Source organism: Cherax quadricarinatus, chromosome 32, assembly GCF_038502225.1.
Source record: "Cherax quadricarinatus isolate ZL_2023a chromosome 32, ASM3850222v1, whole genome shotgun sequence".
In the NCBI taxonomy this organism is placed as follows: domain Eukaryota; kingdom Metazoa; phylum Arthropoda; class Malacostraca; order Decapoda; family Parastacidae; genus Cherax; species Cherax quadricarinatus.
In genome coordinates this window covers 13,071,453-13,087,732 of record NC_091323.1, presented here as the reverse complement: position 1 = coordinate 13,087,732, position 16,280 = coordinate 13,071,453, and the positions used below count along the sequence as shown (strand labels likewise).

At 43.9% G+C, this 16,280-nt stretch overlaps 1 protein-coding gene across 3 annotated transcripts in view; it reads right to left on the bottom strand.

Annotated features, from left to right (window-relative positions):
• The window catches only part of LOC128690332 (mucin-2-like), a 297,641-nt gene that overhangs the window by 180,832 nt on the left and 100,529 nt on the right, over window positions 1–16,280 (bottom strand). Inside the window, exon 1 of one of the 3 annotated variants that reach the window (XM_070090461.1) lies at window positions 10,043–10,213. The exons of the other annotated variants lie outside the window; for them this stretch is intronic. The gene's annotated coding sequence lies outside the window, so the exon portion shown is untranslated. Of the gene's footprint in view, window positions 1–10,042; window positions 10,214–16,280 lie in introns of those variants that run through there. 3 annotated transcript variants of the gene reach the window in all.

Genomic DNA, 16,280 nt, shown 5'->3' with positions numbered 1-16,280 from the left:
AGTCGCTCTCTGTTGGTGTATTGTTTGATCTTAGTCGCTCTCTGTTGGTGTATTGTTTGATCTTAGTCGCTCTCTGTTGGTGTATTGTTTGATCTTAGTCGCTCTCTGTTGGTGTATTGTTTGATCTTAGTCGCTCTCTGTTGGTGTATTGTTTGATCTTAGTCGCTCTCTGTTGGTGTATTGTTTGATCTTAGTCACTCTCTGTTGGTGTATTGTTTGATCTTAGTCGCTTTCTGTTGGTGTATTGTTTGATCTTAGTCGCTCTCTGTTGGTGTATTGTTTGATCTTAGTCGCTCTCTGTTGGTGTATTGTTTGATCTTAGTCACTCTCTGTTGGTGTATTGTTTGATCTTAGTCACTCTCTGTTGGTGTATTGTTTGATCTTAGTCGCTCTCTGTTGGTGTATTGTTTGATCTTAGTCGCTCTCTGTTGGTGTATTGTTTGATCTTAGTCACTCTCTGTTGGTGTATTGTTTGATCTTAGTCACTCTCTGTTGGTGTATTGTTTGATCTTAGTCGCTCTCTGTTGGTGTATTGTTTGATCTTAGTCACTCTCTGTTGGTGTATTGTTTGATCTTAGTCACTCTCTGTTGGTGTATTGTTTGATCTTAGTCGCTCTCTGTTGGTGTATTGTTTGATCTTAGTCGCTCTCTGTTGGTGTATTGTTTGATCTTAGTCGCTCTCTGTTGGTGTATTGTTTGATCTTAGTCACTCTCTGTTGGTGTATTGTTTGATCTTAGTCACTGTTGGTGTATTGTTTGATATTAGTCGCTCTCTGTTGGTGTATTGATTAATCTTAGTCGCTCTCTGTTGGTGTATTGATTAATCTTAGTCGCTCTCTGTTGGTGTATTGGTTAATATTAGTCACTCTCTGTTGGTGTATTGGTTAATATTAGTCACTCTCTGTTGGTGTATTGTTTGATCTTAGTCACTCTCTGTTGGTGTATTGTTTGATCTTAGTCGCTCTCTGTTGGTGTATTGATTAATCTTAGTCGCTCTCTGTTGGTGTATTGTTTAATCTTAGTCGCTCTCTGTTGGTGTATTGGTTAATATTAGTCACTCTCTGTTGGTGTATTGTTTGATCTTAGTCGCTCTCTGTTGGTGTATTGGTTAATATTAGTAGCTCTCTGTTGGTGTATTGTTTGATCTTAGTCGCTCTCTGTTGGTGTATTGGTTAATATTAGTAGCTCTCTGTTGGTGTATTGTTTGATCTTAGTCGCTCTCTGTTGGTGTATTGTTTAATCTTAGTCGCTCTCTGTTGGTGTATTGGTTAATATTAGTCACTCTCTGTTGGTGTATTGTTTGATCTTAGTCGCTCTCTGTTGGTGTATTGGTTAATATTAGTAGCTCTCTGTTGGTGTATTGTTTGATCTTAGTCGCTCTCTGTTGGTGTATTGGTTAATATTAGTAGCTCTCTGTTGGTGTATTGTTTGATCTTAGTCGCTCTCTGTTGGTGTATTGTTTGATCTTAGTCGCTCTCTGTTGGTGTATTGTTTGATCTTAGTCGCTCTCTGTTGGTGTATTGGTTAATATTAGTCACTCTCTCGCTTCTCTATAGTTCAAGGTGAAGGGCAGCAGTAGTAGGTGGCGATTTTAACAAAGTTAGTAAAACTGATCACACCTGACAACTTCACAAATAAGACGACGGGATTTTGACAGGTTGATAAATTTAATGCCAAGGCCTTGATGACCAACACGATGGTAGAGATACTCATCAGTCGAGGAGGTGAGTGACTCGTGACTCGTGAGTGACTAGTGAGTGGACACTCAAGACCTGCAACACCATGGATGTGCAATACCATGGATGTGAAACACCCAGGACCAGCAACATCCTAGACGTACAACACCATGGACGTGCAACACCTTGGACGTGCAACACCTTGGACGTGCAACATAATGGACGTGCAACACTTATCTGATAAAGGCGATGCTTCTAAATAAAAGTAGGAAGTCCTAACCTAACCCTGTGTTGACAGAGACAGAGACAGAGACAGACAGAAAGGTGAAGAACGTACACGTACAACTTGGCCGTGGGAAAGAGGAAACTGGCCAGCCCTTTGCTCTAAGCTCGCCACCTCTGAATTGAATGATCTTCTCCAAGGTGATGTTGACAACCAAGTGAATGCCTTAACTGTACACATCCTTAATCTAATAAAAACACATTCCTCAGCTGCAGTATGTGACGAAGCCTACAGATCAGCTTTGGTTCAGCTTTCGTTGTAGAGAGGCTGTTACTGCTAAGTACAGGGTTCGGAGTAGGTATATGAGGCATCCCACTGCCTATCATAGGAATCTGCTCAGACAAGCCTGCAGGCATATGGGTGAAGTTCAAAAGTGGGCCATCTCTAAATGGGAGGTTGACACAAAAAGAAAGCTGGCGTCAGGTAGAGTGGGATCCAAAACCTGGTGGTCCTTGGACAAGGATCAACAAGATTATTCACCTGATGAAATTACTCCACCTGGTACCATCTCTACTAGCAGTCAGGAGAAAGCTAACCTCTTTACCGAACACTCGGCTGTCAAGATGCAAGTTCCTGATCCAGATAGGGTACCTCCTTGGCTAGCCACAAGAACTGTGTCAAAGTTGTCAGTGGTGACAATAAGGCAGGGTGAAGTGCATCTTCTTAAATCAATGGACCAAGAAAAGGCTGTTGGCCCAGATAGGGTGGGCTCTAGACTGTTGAGTAGATGTGCAGACCACGTAGCATCACCTCTAACTCGCGTCTATCAGCACTGCCTAGCACAGTATAAATGACCTCTGTAGAAAGAGGCAAATGTAGTTCCTGTTCACAAAAAGAAGAGCAGAGCGGAAATCAACAACTACAGACCAGTGTCACTTCTGTCAGTCACTGGCAAGATTCTTGAGACAATTTCACGGCAGATGACAGCGTTTTCCGACTACCACTCACTTATTTGTGACCGTCAATACGGCTTCAGGAAAGGCCACTTGTGCTGATCCGCTGTTAAATCTCTCCACTATGTGGCACCAGTCACTGGATGAATCCAAGGTCGGCTGTGTAGTAGCGTTGGATATCGCTAGTGCTTTCGACCGAGCATGGAACCAGGGGCTCTTGGCAAAACTGCAAGGACTAGGAGTCGCTGGCTTTGCACTATACCTCTTCTGAGGTAGATCTCTAAGCGTAGTTCTTAACGAGACAGAGCCAACAAGGCACTCTACTGGTGCAAGTGTTCCACAGGGAAGTGTGCTTGGGCCATTGTTATGGAATGTACTCTGATATTTACTTATCTAAAAGAGGAAATGCCAGCTGCTCTTAGTTATATCAAATACCAGATTACAGCTATATCAGACCGAGGAAAAGGAATGCAGGTAAAAAACAAATGAAAAACAAATGATGGTAGTGGTAAGAATAAATGGGGGGGACCTGGTACCCGGGGACGTAAATTGATATCCTTGGGGTGAAATTTTACTCCAAACTATGAAGAACCATGTTGTAAAGCTTGTAAACAAGGCGGCCAGGAACCTTACAGCACTTAGACGTGTCTCGCACCTGCTCGACAGTAGAGGTTGCAAGATTCTGTACGAGGCACAAGTACGCTCACAGCTTAAGTATGCTGCCTTTCTTGGATTGCTTGGCCCCATCTCATCTACGACCTCTTCACAGAATAAAGGACAGAGCAAGACGACTCATTTCTCGCCCGGACCCAGCCTGTATTAATGTCATTTTAGCAGAGCATTCAACCAACACATGAGGAATATGGGTGACCTTACTGTTATGTACAAGACCAACACTGTCAAAGTACCACACTTGGCTCCACACCGAGGACAGCAAGAAGTGAGCTTCTACACAACAGGACGGGCAGCCAGCAACAACACTCTGAAAATCTCAAGAACATCACTTCATCCGAGATCATTTATTCGTAGAATGACTCGAATCTGAAACACATTCGTACAGCATGATGGCATCAACGAAATAAAGTCAGTTGTTGGAATGAAATCGCTGGTCCACAGATGGCTCCAACTTCATCCTGTTCACTATTTGTATGTCTCATAATAAAAAGGCTTTAAAATGAACTGATGCAGGTAACAGCTCTTAGCTTGTAAATAAATTAGGAACTCTTAACCTAACCTTGTAAAACCTTGTGAAAGAGAGAGAGAGAGAGAGACGTCAGGAGGTAGGGAAAAGGGGTTAACCTCTCATCAACCAAAACTATAATCAAGACAAAGGCTTCAAGGTCCCTCCTTGTCTGCGCCACGCCCCCTCACCCCCTCTATAGGGAGACCAGGAGGAGGGGAGAGGAGGGGGAAGGGGAGGTGAATATGAATAAGGAAGGAAGAGAGGGGGAGAGAGAGAGGGGGAGGGGAAGAGAGTACCTGGATGAGACGACGCCAGACTGTCGTGGGTAGTATTTGAGCAGACTCGATGTTACTATCATTACTACTGCTACTACCACTACTACTACTGTGGTAATCAGTCCCTCAGTCTGGAGCCGATGTGTGCAGTTCTTCACACGTGAGAAATGTACATTTCTTCTTACACAGGATGTGAAACAGACTCAAGAATCATGGTAATCAGGAATCTGATGTCTGATGTATAGGCATCCGTAATAAGGCTATCACAGCACCTGGATTTACTTGACGTAGTGTAAGCAACAGGAGACAGAAGCGTTACAGGAAGCTGGTATATCAAACCATAAGATTCTTATTGTGGCTAGCTGGTCTAGTGGCTAACGCGACGGGCTGGAGTTTTGAGACTCTATGACCGCGGGTTCAATCCCGGCCGGGGGTATGGTTTGTTTGCAATCGTGTCATTACGATTTCTTGAGTCAAGCTGGTGTATGTTTACCCTACGGAATGTAATACACTTGTGCACCGCTGTAACATTTTATCAGGACACGCGAAAGATGCGCCATATATAGGTGAAGTTATGTCAGGTGCGGGAGGCGCCAGGTTAATGAAGTTGTTGGTCTAAGGCCTGTTTTCGAGAGCATCTACCAAAGAGCTGGCACTCGTGGAGAGCTCTCGCTCTGTCTGATGCGGCCCTACGTAAGGACAATACCTTTGCCTTAGGCACCAATCTTGGCTCTGGGCTACCTTCGTTCGCGTCCGTCTGGATGAACCCTTACACTAATAATCTACGGTCTAGCCTGCAAGGCGTCTACGTCTTCTGCATTGCTTCAGCCTTCTCGACAACCACAGGCAAGGTGGAGTGCTTCACGCCAGCTTCCTTCAACACAGAACATAGTTGTTACAGTGTCGCCAGCAATTTCCCTAGCAGGAGCTATTTGAAACAGACTGGGTAGGTATACTGTCTACAGTGATGCGTTGGTCAGGTCACCTGACCAAACAAAGGAACCGGAATGTTAATGATCAACGAATCCAATTACACATCTAAATTTTACAAGCTGCTGGACAATCACAATACTTACGAAACGCTACAAGAGCGACTAGTAGTTACAAAAGGCCTCTAAGACTGTTCTTCAGCGAGCTCGACACGTCCCCCATAAGACAGATCATGACAAAAAGCTTCATATCTTCTGCCTGGTAAACATGAACTCGGCAGGTTACATGATCTTCCAAAACCCATGAACCTAACATCCCCACTTAGACCCATCACCTTAGGCAGTGGAAGTGAGCCACACAGACACGCGGGTCTGCTCGCTAAGTACATTTCAGAATTACTGGGAATAATATGCTAAGCCAACTTAAAACACTCGGAAGACCTCATCTCACACACGTACACTATCAACGTCTTAGACACGAACCTGACCAGTTTCAACATCGCCTCGTTGATTACCAGTGTACCCACCACACAGCCCTTACGGCACCATGGCAGAAAATTAGCGACAGCATGGACACCCTTGTTCTAAACAAATTAGTCGTTAATCTAGTAGAATAATATACACTCTGTTACACAGCAACAGGGAATTATTCTAAGCTTGCCTAACCTACAGGCATGACCTACTTACACTAGTGAATTTGTCCAATGGTGACTCCGCCTCCTCCTGCTTCTACTCACCTGACTGCAGTATATAAGCCACTTCTTCCAACATATTCTATACTTTTCTCAAGATTGATGGACTGAACACATCCACTCCATCCTCAGTCACCGATTACTTCAAACTCCTCCTCTCTTTACACCATTCTTCTTTGTATTGGACTGATGAAGCCACTATGTGGCGAAACGTTTCCTCAATAAAAATTCCCATATTAGTTACCTTTCTTGGACAATTTAACATTTCGAACCTTTTCACTAAAATCATCAGCACAGAACCAATCCTCAAGCTCACCCTGGCAGTAGATAAAGAGATGTTCTGATGTAAAAACTGACGAGATCCTGGTTTTCATGGTTATACACCAGTCAAGTAATAAAGATAATCTCCTGTGTTAGTACTTCCATCACCACACTAGCACTATGATAACAGTCATAATTACATTCTCCTTGAGAGCTTATAGGATCTCCAGCCCGACCGTCCTCGAAGAAGTGTACTCACATATCCAGCGTATATTAATCTGTCTACAGTTTCCTTCACACTATAACAATGGTTGTAGGTGGTGAGTGCAACGCATCGCCAACACAACAGCTTAAGAAAGACCCACTAGAGGTACATGGTCCTGTGTGAGGACGCAGCCAGTAACGTGCCTAATGCCTAATATTTTGTAGTGTTGAACACGTTTCTTCATTACAAAGGCTATTCTTACACTTTTACTAAGGCCTCGTTTAGATCATGAGGTGCAGTGTTCCTCTATACTGCAAAATGGATATAAATTTATGGGAGAACTTGCAGAAGACGATGATACAATTAATCGATGGGATAGGAAACTTGTCCTACGAAGAAAAATTGAGAACCCTGAGCCTAAACTTTCTAGAAGACATATAGCAAAGGAATATACGATTGATGGTTGATACGATGATGGGTTTAGAGCAGGTCGCTCCTGCCTGTCCCAACTACTGGATCACTACGACAAGGTCCTTGATGCACTAGAAGACAAAAGGAATGCAGATGTAATATACACAGACTTCGTAAAAGCCTTCGACAAGTGTGACCATGGCGTTATAGCGCGCAAAATGCGTGCTAAAGGAATAACAGGAAAAGTTGGTAGATGGATCTATAACTTCGTCACATATAGAACACAAAGAATAATAGTCAACAGAGTAAAGTCTGAGGCGGCTACGGTGAAAAGCTCTGTTCCGCAAGGCACATTACTCGCTCCCATCTTGTTCCTCATCCTCATTTCTGACATAGACAAGGATGTAAGCCACAGCACCGTGTCTTCCTTTGCAGATGACACCCGAATCTGCACGACAGTGTCTTCCATTGCAGACACTGCAAGGCTCCAGGCGGACATCAACCAAATCTTTCAATGGGCTGCAGAAAACAATATGAAGTTCAACGATGAGAAATTTCAATTACTCCGATATGGTAAATATGAGGAAATTAAAACTTCATCAGAGTACAAAACAAATTCCAGCCACACAATAGAGCGAAAAACTACCGTCAAAGACCTGGTTGTGATCATGTCGGAGGATCTCACCTTCAAGGACCATAACATTGTATCAATCGCATCTGCTAGAAAAATGACAGGATGGGTAATGAGAACCATCAAAACTAGGAATGCCAAGCACATGATGACACTCTTCAGGTCGCTTGTTCTATCTAGGCTGGAATATTGCTGCACACTAACAGCACCTTTCAAGGCAGGTGAAATTGCTGACCTAGAAAATGTACAGAGAACATTCATGGCGCACATAACGGAGATAAAACACCTCAATTACTGGGAGCGCTTGAAGTTCCTGAACCTGTATTCCCTGGAACGCAGGCGGGAAAGATACATGATTATATACACCTGGAAAATCCTAGAGGGACTAGTACCGAACTTGCACACGAAAATCATTCTTTCCGAAAGCAAAAGACTTGGCAGACGATGCACCATCCCCCCAATGAAAAGCAGGGGTGTCACCATCACGCTAAGAGACAACACAATAAATGTCAGGGGCCCAAGACTGTTCAACTGCCTCCCAGCATACATAAGGGGGATTACCAATAGACCCGTGACTGTCTTCAAGAAGGCACTAGACAAGCACCTAAAGTCGGTACCTAACCAGCCGGGCTGTGGCTCGTACGTTGGATTGCGTGCAGCCAGCAGTAACAGCCTGGTTGATCAGGCTCTGATCCACCATGAGGCCTGGTCACAGACCGGGCCGCGGGGGCGTTGAGCCCCGGAACTCTCTCCAGGTAAACTCTCTCTCCCCAGGTAAGATGGCTGGCAAGTGTGAGAAATCAGGGAAGTCAACTGATTTCCCGTAACCACTAGGAGAAAGGGAAGGGGGCTGAGGTATGAGAATATGTATGTAATATGTATACTTACTCGATGTTGCCACATTTCCTTTATCCACTTTTAATTTCTAAAACTAATTTAGTAATGAAGCTTCTATAGGTTAAAATTACCAGGTTTTATAAGTATTTAAGCTAAGCTAGAGCTAGACATACATAATTTAGTTTAGTATCTACAGTTACCTTTCACAGCCCACACAAATTGACAATAGCGATCACAACCATACATCTATTCTACACAACAAGTATAAACGAAGGAGATATACAACGGGTATTGAGACAAAACAATCTAAATAATATATTTAAGTTGGATAAATTCAGGTTTAGAAAGGATAAATGAAGCAATATGTGCAAGGTGTTTACAGAGGGCGGGATGAGACTGACTACTACCGCTAACACCTCTATTAAAAAAAAAAAATATCGGTATTTTTAAAGACAGAATAAAAGTGTCACCGTGCTGGAGCTGCGACAAAATCTATGTGGGAGAAACGTCAATGACCTCAAGAATGCTTGGCATAATTTCAGATATACAGGAGAGATATATAAGAACAGCCACGCTACTGTAATGTACTGCAGTTTGGCCAACCTCATCTATAAATATTCACATAGACGTTGTTGGCGTCGAATTAGCAGTTATCATTTTGGTTAATACAATTGTGCAGAACACCGGGAGTCTGAATATTTCAAAAGTTTAAGCTAAAGTGGTGGTGAGGTACCAAGGCAAGACACGGCTGATAAGTCATACTATTGTTCTTCACACGCCTCGGCTACATTACACCTCGCATTCTCCCCTTCCCCTACCTATATTTTCTCATGATTTCCTTACGCTGTCTTGGACTGCAAACGCTCCGGGTGAGCCAAACATATCCTGATAAGTTTCCAGAGGTACTTGTAGTATACTGAGTATAATACAAACTCTAATCACACAATAGAGCGGAAAAGTAATGTGAAGGACGTGGGGGTGGTAATGTCTGAGGACCTCACCTTCAAGAATCACAACAATGCCACTATCACATCTGCGAGGAAACTGATAGGAGGGATAATGAGAACATTCAAGACAAGAGATGCCAAGCCAATGATGATCCTTTTAAAATCACTTGTTCTCTCTAGAATGGAATACTGCTGTACACTAACAGAATGTAGAGTACCATTACTGCACATATAAGTTCCATCAAACACCTTAACTAGTGGGAACGCTTGAAAGCACTTGACTTGTACTCACTGGAGCGCTGACGAGAGAGATACTTCATAATCTACACGTGGAAAATTCTAGAAGGACTGGTCCCTAATCTGCATACAGAAATCACTCCCTACGAAAGCAAAAGACTGGGCAGGCGATGCAATATATCCCCAGTGAAAAGCCTTTAGTACACTAAGAAAAAACAATAAGTGTCCGGGGCCCAAGACAGTTCAACAGCCTCCCACCAGCCATAAAGGGAATTACTAATAGACCCCTTGTTGTCTTCAAGAGGGAGCTGGACAGATACCTAAAGTCAAAGCCAGATCAGCCAGGCTGTGGTTCGTACGGTGGACTACGTGCGGCCAGCAGTAACAGCCTAGTTGATCAGGCCCTGAGCCACGGTGAGGTCTGGTCATGGACTGGGTCTCGGGGGCGTTGATCCTCGGAATACCCTCCAGGAAGACTCCAGATAGGTAGGTAGACACAAACATCAGTTCCCATGATCTACACTGACACAGACTCACCAAAACAATTATACATACATGATTCCTGATTATCACTAGACTTACTGAGTGGTGGTGGTAACACTAATGATTGGTGGTGGTAACACTGGTGATTGGTGGTGGTAACACTGGTGAGTGGTGGTGGTAACACTGATGATTGGTGGTGGTAACACTGGTGAGTGGTGGTGGTAACGCTGCCTGGCTTCTTAGCTGAAGGTAAACAGCCACCAAGACATCTCAGGCGAGACCAGTAGCATCAACACCATGAAGTAGGAGTTGGAGTAGGTGGTGGTGGTGGTGGTGGTGGTGGTGGTGGTGGTGGTGGTGGTGGTGACGACGACTTAGTATACACGACACACTCGACCTTAAAGTACTGATCATAATATCATGAGAGAGTTATTATGGGTGAGTGAAGACGTGGAGGCACGAGGCTGGGCATCTCTCCCTCACCCATCACATCTTCTTGGAAGACGCCAAGGCTGATGTCTCTCAGCTTCAACAATAGTATATAACAAAAAAAACACAATATCGTGACTGGAATAATACACAAATAACCTGCACATAGGAGAGGAGCTTACCACGACGTTTCAGCCGACTTGGACCATTTACAAAGTGAATTTACAAATGTCCCAAGCCGGACCGAAACGTTCTCGTAAGCTCCTTTCTCCTATGAGAGGGTTATTTGTGTATTATTCAAGAATAGTAGTGAGTAGCACCTTCCTAGCATGGACCAGTTGCACCTTCCTAGCATGCTTCAACAATAGACCAGTAACCTGCACATAGGAGAGGAGCTTCCTCAGCCATGGACCAGAATTTACAAATAGCACCTTCAAGAATAGTAGTGAGTAGCACCTTCCTAGCATGGACCAGTTGCACCTTCCTAGCATGGATCAGTTGCACCTTCCTAGCATGGACCAGTTGCACCTTCCTAGCATGGACCAGTAGCACCTTCCTAGCATGGACCAGTAGCACCTTCCTAGCATGGACCAGTTGCACCTTCCTAGCATGGACCAGTAGCACCTTCCTAGCATGGACCAGTAGCACCTTCCTAGCATGGACCAGTAGCACCTTCCTAGCATGGACCAGTAGCACCTTCCTAGCATGGACCAGTTGCACCTTCCTAGCATGGACCAGTAGCACATTCCTAGCATGGACCAGTTGCACCTTCCTAGCATGGACCAGTAGCACCTTCCTAGCATGGACCAGTAGCACCGGCCTAGCATGGACCAGTTGCACCTTCCTAGCATGGACCAGTAGCACATTCCTAGCATGGACCAATTGCACCTTCCTAGCATGGACCAGTAGCACCTTCCTAGCATGGACCAGTAGCACCTTCCTAGCATGGACCAGTAGCATCTTCCTAGCATGGACCAGTAGCACCTTCCTAGCATGGACCAGTAGCACGGCCTAGCATGGACCAGTAGCACCTTCCTATCATGGACCAGTAGCACCTTCCTAGCATGGACCAGTAGCACCGGCCTAGCATGGACCAGTAGCACCTTCCTAGCATGGACCAGTAGCACCGGCCTAGCATGGACCAGTAGCACCTTCCTAGCATGGACCAGTAGCACCGGCCTAGCATGGACCAGTAGCACCGGCCTAGCATGGACCAGTAGCACCGGCCTAGCATGGACCAGTAGCACCGGCCTAGCATGGACCAGTAGCACCGGCCTAGCATGGACCAGTAGCACCTTCCTAGCATGGACCAGTAGCACATTCCTAGCATGGACCAGTTGCACCTTCCTAGCATGGACCAGTAGCACCTTCCTAGCATGGACCAGTAGCACCGGCCTAGCATGGACCAGTTGCACCGGCCTAGCATGGACCAGTAGCACTGGCCTAGCATGGACCAGTAGCACCGGCCTAGCATGGACCAGTAGCACCGGCCTAGCATGGACCAGTAGCACCGGCCTAGCATGGACCAGTAGCACCGGCCTAGCATGGACCAGTAGCACCGGCCTAGCATGTACCAGTAGCACCGGCCTAACATAGGCTAGTAAGCGCTTTCTAGCATGATCCAGCATGAAATATTATAAGAAATTTTATGAGAAATGTTACACTGTCAGCAGTGTTACTCAACACTGTCAGCAGTGTTACTCAACACTGTCAGCAGTGTCACTCAACACTGTCAGCAGTGTCACTCAACACTGTCAGCAGTGTTACTCAACACTGTCAGCAGTGTCATTCAACACTGTCAGCAGTGTCACTCAACACTGTCAGCAGTGTCACTCAACACTGTCAGCAGTGTTACTCAACACTGTCAGCAGTGTCATTCAACACTGTCAGCAGTGTCACTCAACACTGTCAGCAGTGTCACTCAACACTGTCAGCAGTGTCACTCAACACTGTCAGCAGTGTCACTCAACACTGTCAGCAGTGTTACTCAACACTGTCAGCAGTGTCATTCAACACTGTCAGCAGTGTCACTCAACACTGCCAGCAGTGTCTCCCTCAACACTGCCAGTAGTGTCTCCCTCAACACTGCCAGCAGTGTCTCCTTCAACACTGCCAGTAGTGTCTCCCTCAACACTGCCAGTAGTGTCTCCCTCAACACTGCCAGTAGTGTTACTCAGTAATGTTAGCGGTGTTACTCAACACTGTCTGCAGTGTTACTCAACAATGTCAGCAGTGTTACTCAACACTGTCAGCAGTGTTACTCAACACTGTCAGCAGTGTCACTCAACACTGTCAGCAGTGTCACTCAACTCTGTCAGCAGTGTTACTCAACACTGTCAGCAGTGTTACTCAACACTGTCAGCAGTGTTACTCAACGCTGTCAGCAGTGTTGCTCAACACTGTCAGCAGTGTTACTCAACACTGTCAGCAGTGTTACTCAACACTGTCAGCAGTGTTACTCAACACTGTCAGCAGTGTTACTCAACACTGTCAGCAGTGTCACTCAACACTGTCAGCAGTGTTACTCAACACTGTCAGCAGTGTTACTCAACACTGTCAGCAGTGTCACTCAACACTGTCAGCAGTGTCACTCAACAGTGCCAGCAGTGTCACTCAACACTGTCAGCAGAGTTACTCAACACTGTCAGTAGTGTCACTCAACAGTGTCAGCAGTGTTACTCAACAGTGTCAGCAGTGTCACTCAACACTGACAGCAGTGTTGCTCAACACTATCAGCAATGTTACTCGACACTGTCAGCAGTGTTACTCAACACTGTCAGCAGTGTTAGTCATCACTGCCAGCAGTATCACTCAACACTGTCAGCAGTGTTACTCAACACTGTCAGCAGTGCTACTCAACAGTCAGCAGTGCTACTCAACACTGTCAGCAGTGTCACTCAACACTGTCAGCAGTGTTACTCAGCCTTAATCTTAATTTCCTGCTCTTATTGGCTGAATTACGTTTAGGTTTCGTCCTATTCCTGTGATTGGTTAGTTTTCCTTGTTTTCAAGGTGTCTCATTGGTTGACGTGCTCCTGAAGTTCTGTGATTGGCTGGTTGTCACTCACAGAGTGTGGACTCCCTCCTGAGTGCTTCCGTCATTCACTCGTGGTTGTAATAGCTCCTCTCCGCTCGTTTAGTCCTCTCAGTTCCGGGTTTTTCCGGCTTTGCGTAATGGCGAGTGTTGTCGGAGACGCCGTCGTCAATTATTACGTAACAGCTCTAAAAATATACCTTGCAGACCTTGGAACGTATACTGAGCTTGATTAACTTTACTGCATGGTTAAGTTCATTATATCAAGGTTAAGTTCACTACACCAAGGTTAGGTTCACTACACCAAGGTTAATTTCACTATACCGTGGTTAAGTTCACTACACCATGATTAAGTTCACTACACCATGGTTAAATTCAGTACACCATGGTTAAGTTCAGTACACTATGGTTAAGTTCAGTACACTATGGTTAAGTTCAGTACACTATGGTTAAGTTTAGCACACCATGGTTAATTTCAGCACACCATGGTTAAGTTCAGCACACCATGGTTAAGTTCTGCACACCATGGTTAAGTTCACTACACGATGATTAAGTTCACTACATCATGGTTAAATTCAGCACACCATGGTTAAGTTCAGTACACTATGGTTAAGTTCAGTACACCATGGTTAAGTTCAGCACGCTATGGTTAAGTTCAGCACACCATGGTTGATTTCATTACACCATGTTTAAGTTCACTACACCATGATTAAATTCGCTACACCATGATTAAGTTCAGTACACTATGGTTAAGTTCACTATACCATGATTAAGTTCAGTACACCATGGTAAAGTTCACTATACCATAATTAAGTTCAGTACACCATGGTTAAGTTCACCACGGCAGTGTTAAGTTCACTACAGCAATGTTAATTTCACTACAGTAAGGGAAAGTTCACTATAGTAAAGTTCACTACAACAGTCTTAAGTTCACTACAGAAGAGTAAAGTTCACTACAGAAGAGTAAAGTTCACTACAGCAGAGTAAAGTTCACTAAAGAACTAGTAAGTTCATTACTGTAGAGTTGCACTACAATTTTAAAATTCACTACATCATAGTTTAGTTCACTACTGCAAGGTTAAGTTCGATATATCATTATTAAGTTCAGTACACTAGCTCAGTTCAGTTCGCTAGTTTAATCCTATTTTCTCTCCACTATGGTCAAGTTCACTACTACATGGTCAAGTTCGCAACATCGTGGTTAAGTTCATTATTACATATTGTTAAAGTCACTACTGCAAGGCTATTTTCAATACACTATGGTCAAGTTCACTATAACATGGTTAGGTTTACTTCCGAATACACCAGTCATTACGTCAAGTTCACAGCGTAAATTTTTAGTTTACTGCGCACCTCCATATGCATCCTGTGGAGGGTAGGGCAAGTACATATGGATACACAAAAGGCCTAGGAACTAGGCTCCGAAAGTGTTTACAGAAAGATTTATATCTACAGTCCACTTATCTGTTGCAAGAAAATTTAGGAAGTTTGCTTAATGTTCCTGGTATCTTATTTTTGTAATAAGATATCTTGACATACTATGTCTATATTCCTCAATAAATGGACAATTAAGCACATAGTGTTCAAAATAGTGTCTATAGCGCTGGCCACATAACTTTGCATTTGGCTAGATCATCATCTGTGTGTCTGCCAAACTGCCAGAAGCACTTGTAACCAAGCTTAAGCCTGGCTACCACATCATTGCAGATTGTTCCATAAACGTACTTATACCCACTATGTTACCATAGTGGGTTTTAGAGCTGCTAAGGCTTCTAACTCCATTCCTATAATATTGTTTCATTATTTACTTCTTTCCTAATATTATTCCTAATGCTAAACACAGGCACACCAAAGTTATATTCTACATTTTCTTTCAGGGCACTTTTTTGGCTAACGTATTAACTTTATCATGAAGGAGTAGTCCAATGTGTGATGGAATCCATAATAATTGTACATTAATTCCCCTTTCCCGGATATTTTAGTATCTATACCTGGCTTCTCCAGTGAGTATGTTGTTAGTCATTATATGAGTCAAGAGCCTTTAATGATGACACAGAATCAGTAATAATCAGAGGGTCAAGCTCAGTGTCACAGGTTAACTTTAGTGGAGATAAAAGATATCATATAGTCTTTACCCAGGTAGATCTGTTAGTGACTTGATAAAGTCCAATGTGTGGGTGAAACGTAATCAATAAAGGATCATATTATTCTGCATTTGTGTTTATTTCTCCATGTTAACTTTAGTGCCATTAAGATGACAAACAATTCAGTTTGTATTGTAGACGTCCAGTTGTCAATTCTTGTGTCTAACTCAACATAATTCCTATCGTTCTTAAACAGGGAAGTGACAACGAGAGCAGATGCAGCCCTGTCAGTAGATTCCTGCTTAGATCCATCACTGTATATAACGTGCGATAAATTGTTACTAACAGTTAGGTGAGAAATTTATTCTTGAGCAATTACTTTTACAAGTGATTTAAGGAAGAGATTACTAGTAATGAGTTTCCTGGGAGTGGCTTGCAGGTATGTGATATTAAATGAACATATCTTCCATGGAGGGGTGAAATGCTTGTGTTGTCTACAGTGATACAGTTCGTACAGGTTATAAAACTTAATATAAATGCATGTTGTCACAACCCACTTCCATCCATGTGCATGTATTTACTTCTAGACGTTGAGTAAGATTCGTAGTGACATTTCCATTTCTTTCACCTAAATTTGACTAAGGGTAAATCCTTAGTAGCTTTGTCACGCCTTTTTTTTCCTTCACATTTCTATCTAGGATCTTTCCTTCCCCAACGCTTGCCTCTGCTTTACCCAACCTCACTGTCCTCTTAATTATATCTGTTGTCTGTTGCTGTGTGGATTCCTTTG